At 38.0% G+C, this 6,337-nt stretch overlaps 1 long non-coding RNA gene across 1 annotated transcript; it reads left to right on the top strand.

Moving 5' to 3' along the window:
• Window positions 1-780: 780 nt before the first annotated feature.
• Window positions 781-5,965, top strand: LOC143111648 (uncharacterized). Its single transcript, XR_012984569.1, has 3 exons — window positions 781-1,142; window positions 2,622-2,898; window positions 4,369-5,965. It is a non-coding gene; the product is annotated as an uncharacterized LOC143111648 (long non-coding RNA).
• Window positions 5,966-6,337: the final 372 nt, after the last annotated feature.

The raw sequence follows: 6,337 nt of genomic DNA, 5'->3' as shown, positions 1-6,337 counted from the left end.
GCAAAGTGAACTAATTATTTAAATCAGTTTTCACATGAGAATGTGTGCCAGAGAGTTGGCAAAATAGTGTAAATAGTGTAAATAATGTGTATAGATTTGCTAGGAGTGTGTTGATCATTTGGAAATTGAGTATAAAGCAGTGAGTTGTGTTTACAGTTCCACAAAAAGAGTGCTGTGCAGTGGATTGTGCCTCCAGTTGTGCAAAGTGTGTGTTACAAAATTGCAAACTGAGTGCAAAGCAGTGTTTGTGCTTTTAGTTTTGTGAACTCAGTGAGTGCTTTTGCTATAAGAATTACAGTTTTTTCTGAATGCTTAAACACAACTGTGATTCTTATAGCACAATTTCTAAAACTATTAATACTTATAGCAAAACCACTCACTGAGTTCGCAAAACTAAAAGCACAAACACTGCTTTGCACTTAGTTTGCAATTTTGTAACACAGACTTTGCACAACTGTATAATTCACTGCACAGCACTCTTTTTGCGGAACTGTAAACACAACTCACTGCTTTACACTCAATTTCCAAACTACACTCCTGGCAAATCATACACATGTATGGCTATTATTTGCACTATTTTGCCAACTCTCTGGCACACTTTCTCATGTGAAAACTTTTTTAGATAATTAGTTCACTTTGCAATCAGCCTAAGCACTATAAATAAGCCAAAGGTAATGTACAATGGGTACAATGGAGGGAGCAGGAAGAGTGAGAAGAGAAAGAAATAGCCCTTTTACAGACAAAAAAAACAGTCTACATATTGTTATGTCAGGCCAACCCAGTCTCACGTCTGAACGTGTCACTGTCACGTTAATTAATCTATTGGGACGTGTTGTGTAACACGTTTCCTTGTTAAAAAACGTGTTGAGCAGGACGTAATTATCGTGTTACTATCACGTTGTATTTCGCTTTCAACGAGCCAACAGAACCACGTCATCTGTCAAAAAAGCCTGACCTCACAAAATGGCGAGAATGTTATTTGATGCTTTTGATGTGCAGTTTCACACTCTTAAGCCTGCTTTGAGTTGTGGGTTAGAAGGAGCCACCTTCTAGCTAGCAGTTTTAGAAGGCTGAACCCCAGAATCCAGAAACAAGAACCGAGCAGGGACGGAGAAAAAAGAAGAATCCAAATGGGAAATGAGGTGAGCCTTGCTACTGCCGCTAGCATGATAATTTTGCTAGCAATTGAGCAAAACATTTTAAAGTTGATTTAACATGAAATAGTAGCCTATGCATGGGCAATACTGTGAATTCAGAGTAGGCTTGCACAACTTATAATTTAGTTAACGTGCATGATGTAATGTTACATTAATCTGTAAAACAGCTGTTGTCTGTGTAAATTAACATTGTAGCCTAATATTGTTAGTGTCAGCTACAGCTAACAGCTGGGAGGTAGCCTATCAGCCAGGCATGTATAATCGATAATCATGATGAACGTGAATAGATTTCGTTGCGAAAACGCGCATTGTTTTAGGCCACATATCAGGTATAAAACAATTGTATTCTGATACAGCAGTTCTCCAGATGTTAGATATTCACTTATATTATAATATAATATTGTATTTCTTTAACCTGATTAAGAGAGGGGTTTAATTCAATAGAGAATTGCAATGTGTGTAGCCCATAATATTAGATATTAGATTAGGCTAGATTTAGATTAGATTCAACTTTATTGTAATTTAAAAGAGTAGTACAGGTACAGAGCCAATGAAATGCAGTTGACATCCAACTAGAAGTGCAGTTAGATAAATAGGCAAGTTTTCCAGATGACATGTGTACAGTGACAGAAATAGCCTATACAGTGAATATGGAATGTGTGTCTAGACTATAACAAAACAAATTGATAATAATACATAATAATGATAATAATAGCAGTAATTACAGTAGGCCACTTGCATTGTTGTTGGTGACGTGTCTGTTTCCTATTGTTCCATGCCACTCTCCTACTGTCTCAATATCTTAGCAATATCTTAGTTCAATTCAATGTCTTATAATGGTAAAAGATGTGGACAAATACATGATATGATATACAAATAAATCGTTGTTCACGACATGTTATGGTTAAATTATCGGAATGAGTGCGATGGTGATGCAATCCTGCTTTTCAATTAGTTGAGATGGTGTTTGACATTAAATTATAAGCAGGTCAGTTTCACATAATAAGCTTTTTGTTTCTTTGGGTCTGGGTAATTCATGTGACAAAAAATTCTGTTATAGGCTTCTACCGTTTTTCTGAAAAACAAAGCAGTACAACAACATTTCTATCTCCAAAATAATGCATTGTACGCATGTGTGTACTACGTAGTGCATGCAGCTTTTAATGTCCAAAGTAGCCTATACTGATTTCCCTGCATAAAAACTACAAATACTCCTCCAAAACTACAGTGTTGACACTTGAAGTTGTGGAGTTATATTTTAGTAGCCTATTCTATAATAGAATAAATACCCACATCAGTTTTACCCTTGTCTCACCTGTATACAACATATGTCTATGAATTGCAGTAGTGATCAAATGAAAAAGGAAAGAAAGGTGTCCTGATGTGTTGTTTAGGGATGGTCCTGCAATGTTTTCTCGACATATCTTTATGTCTTTTTTCTCCCCTCTACTTATGTTTTCACAGATCCTTGCTCCTGATATCCTGATGTATGGGTTGCACTTCATTATATGACTCCAACAGAACACTCACAGAAAGGAGAGTGGTGTCAAACTACAAGACAGCCAGCATGTAAGCAAGGCCTTGTTTGTCCTTGTTTGGCTACTCATTTGTCTACTTCCTGAAGAGGCTGAAGCATGATGGCCTTGACACCTTAGTCCTTGCTTCCATTAACAGCTGTGTTATGGAGTGCATCCTCACATCATGGTCTACTGCAGCGGTGGATACAAAGGACAATTGGCAGGTATTTTACGTCACTTTTGCATTACTTTTACTGTGATTTTGCTAGATATGGTTGTCGCTGTGCTAAATATAGGCCCATATTGTAGATGGAGAAACGCATTGTACAGCGGATACATCTTGGGCTATACTATTAAGGGACAGCTGAATTGACCACCTAAACCATATATTTTCTGAAAGCCTATAGCCTCTAGATGTCAATTAATATACATTAAAACATGCCCCACCTTCCTACTGATTTTGGTGCATCATAAGGCGTACATAGGCCCATATTGTAGATCGAGAAACGCCTTGTACAGCGGATACATCTTGGGCTATACTATTAAGGGACAGCTGAATTGACCACCTAAACCATATATTTTCTGAAAGCCTATACCCTCTAGATGTCAATTAATATACATTAAGACATGCCCCACCTTCCTACTGACTTTGGTGCATCATAAGGCGTACAGAGGCCCATATTGTAGATCGAGAAACGCCTTGTACAGCGGATACATCTTGGGCTATACTATTAAGGGACAGCTGAATTGACCACCTAAACCACATATTTTCTGAAAGCCTATAGCCTCTAGATGTCAATTAATATACATTAAGACATGCCCCACCTTCCTACTGACTTTGGTGCATCATAAGGCGTACATAGGCCCATATTGTAGATCGAGAAACGCCTTGTACAGCGGATACATCTTGGGCTATACTATTAAGGGACAGCTGAATTGACCACCTAAACCATATATTTTCTGAAAGCCTATAGCCTCTAGATGTCAATTAATATACATTAAGACATGCCCCACCTTCCTACTGACTTTGGTGCATCATAAGGCGTACAGAGGCCCATATTGTAGATCGAGAAACGCCTTGTACAGCGGATACATCTTGGGCTATACTATTAAGGGACAGCTGAATTGACCACCTAAACCACATATTTTCTGAAAGCCTATAGCCTCTAGATGTCAATTAATATACATTAAGACATGCCCCACCTTCCTACTGACTTTGGTGCATCATAAGGCGTACATAGGCCCATATTGTAGATCGAGAAACGCCTTGTACAGCGGATACATCTTGGGCTATACTATTAAGGGACAGCTGAATTGACCACCTAAACCATATATTTTCTGAAAGCCTATAGCCTCTAGATGTCAATTAATATACATTAAGACATGCCCCACCTTCCTGCTGACTTTGGCATATCATAAAGCATACATAGGTCCATATTGTAGATCGAGAAACAAATTGTTCAGTTGATACAATTTGGCGTACACTATTAAGGGACAGCTGATTCAACCACCTAAACCATACTAGGACTTGGTCCACCCTCCTTAAATACTTTGGCGCACTATATTAAAGGCATAGACCTGCATTTTATTAGTGGACTTTATAGTCATCAGTATGTTTGAACATGTCAAGAGAAACACTGAGATTGTAGTTTCTTTCTTTGTACACTTGTTTTATCTCTATTTCTAATTTCCAGGTTGTCAGCTGTTATCAGGCTCATCACCAAAGCAAAAAGACATGCCAGGAAGGAGCAAGGCACAGGCCAGGAAGGAGCAAGGCAAAGCCCGGGGATTTTTCTGCAGCTGTTCCTGCCCGTTATAGAAGGACTGCTCCTGAGAATAGATGGGTGTCTACATCGTTTTTTCAAAATGGTTCTTCTACACATGATGTTTGTCAAGCACTGCTCATTGACTGGCCAGGGGTCCTCTGTATTGTGACCACTGGTCAAAGGCGCCACATGACTGTCTCAAAGTCCTCTACATCATTCCGGTGACGGGACTTCTGGCCTAGTCTGACAGGATGGGTCTTGTGTTACTGTGATCAGACGGCTCAACAATGCATCATTCTCATCCATGCCCTCATCGCCTCAAGACTGGAGTACTGCAACAGCATTCTCTATGGTCTTGAAAAATATTATTGTCTTTATTATTATTATTATTATTATTATTATTATTATTATTATTACAGGTCTCTCTGCACCCGAACCAGCAGGTTCAGAGGAAGCTTCTTTTCTGTGGCTGTCACCCGACTGGACTGTAGCTCTGTATCCCGGTGACAACCAATCAACTAAGCCCCCAAATACCCTATTCCACCCATAGTGTTATTTATTTACAAATGCACATACTGTAATTACAATTATACATAACCATATTCTACTGCTCTTCATGCTATCCATCATGAACACTTCTTACTACTCTTATAATGTTACTGTTTCTGCACTACAATGGTACTGTTACCACACTGCACATATCTGTCTATATGGTTCATACTGAATATCCATATTTATTCTGTTTTTCTCATATGTTCTGTTAATACACTGCCCATATTTATATCTAATTTATATTACTCTAAACCACCTTCTGTAAACCAACTGCATATTACTGTCTACACGACACTATACAGTATTTCTTGTCCTGCCTATGCACCATCTGTCTATACTTTGTATATCACATTGCACTTTTGCTTTGTACAAGGTTCTCACGGGTCATAGAATTTCTGGAATATCATGGAATTTTAGAAAGTCTATTCCAGACATGGAAAGTCAGGGAATTTTTATCATTTTGGGGGCAAAGTCATGGAATATCAGGGAATTTTGTCGTAGTAGTTTATGATGTACTAGCAAAATGCATATTTCCACACAGTATGTATATCTAGTTATTAGCTTTACAGCTTGCTTGAGTAGCCCAACTGTGTTAATTCAATGCCTATTTATTCATCTCCCGCTCTAAAAAAGTAAAAGACTCTTGATGCGGCTGCTCTGAAATCATTGGTCGGTATATTGTAAGTCATGGAAATTCAGGTGTTTTGTCAGGGAAAAGTCATAGAATTTTACATTTGACTTAGAGTGGGAACCCTGTTTGTACTTTTACTCTGCACAATGACAATAAAGGTGAATCTGATCAAATGTAAATTATTATTTAGTGCCTGTAGTGCTGCTTTGTATTAGCATACCTTTGCTGTTTGTTTTATGTGTATTGGACAACCCCCTGTTTAAAGCAATCACAAACTTACAGATTTTGATTGATCTTGATACACAGATGTGTGTTGTGCTGAAATAAACCCAATTTCACTTATCTTAGGTGCTGTGGGACTTTTGATGCACAAGAAATCTTAAGAAATGGCCGTTCAGAGAGCATTGTTTTGACAGATGTTGACCAACAAAGTTCTTAAATCATACACAAACCATTAAAACATCCATATTTTGATTGAATATGATGCACAGAGATGTGTTGTGCTGAAATAAACCCAATTTCACTTATCTTAGGTGCGGTGGGAATTTTGATGCACAAGAAATCTTCAGAAATGGCTGTTCAGAGAGCATTTTTTGACAGATGTTGACCAACAAAAGTTCTTAAATCATACACAAACCATTAAAACATCCATGTTTTGATTGAATATGATACACAGAGGTGTGCTGTGCTGAAATAAACCCAATTTCACTTATC

This window comes from Alosa pseudoharengus, unplaced genomic scaffold, assembly GCF_046254945.1.
Source record: "Alosa pseudoharengus isolate Yale_2024_CS ecotype anadromous, Long Island Sound unplaced genomic scaffold, YU_APseudo_1.1 YU_APseudo_1.1_scf_8, whole genome shotgun sequence".
NCBI lineage: Eukaryota > Metazoa > Chordata > Actinopteri > Clupeiformes > Clupeidae > Alosa > Alosa pseudoharengus.
This window is presented reverse-complemented; position numbering and strand designations above follow the sequence as displayed.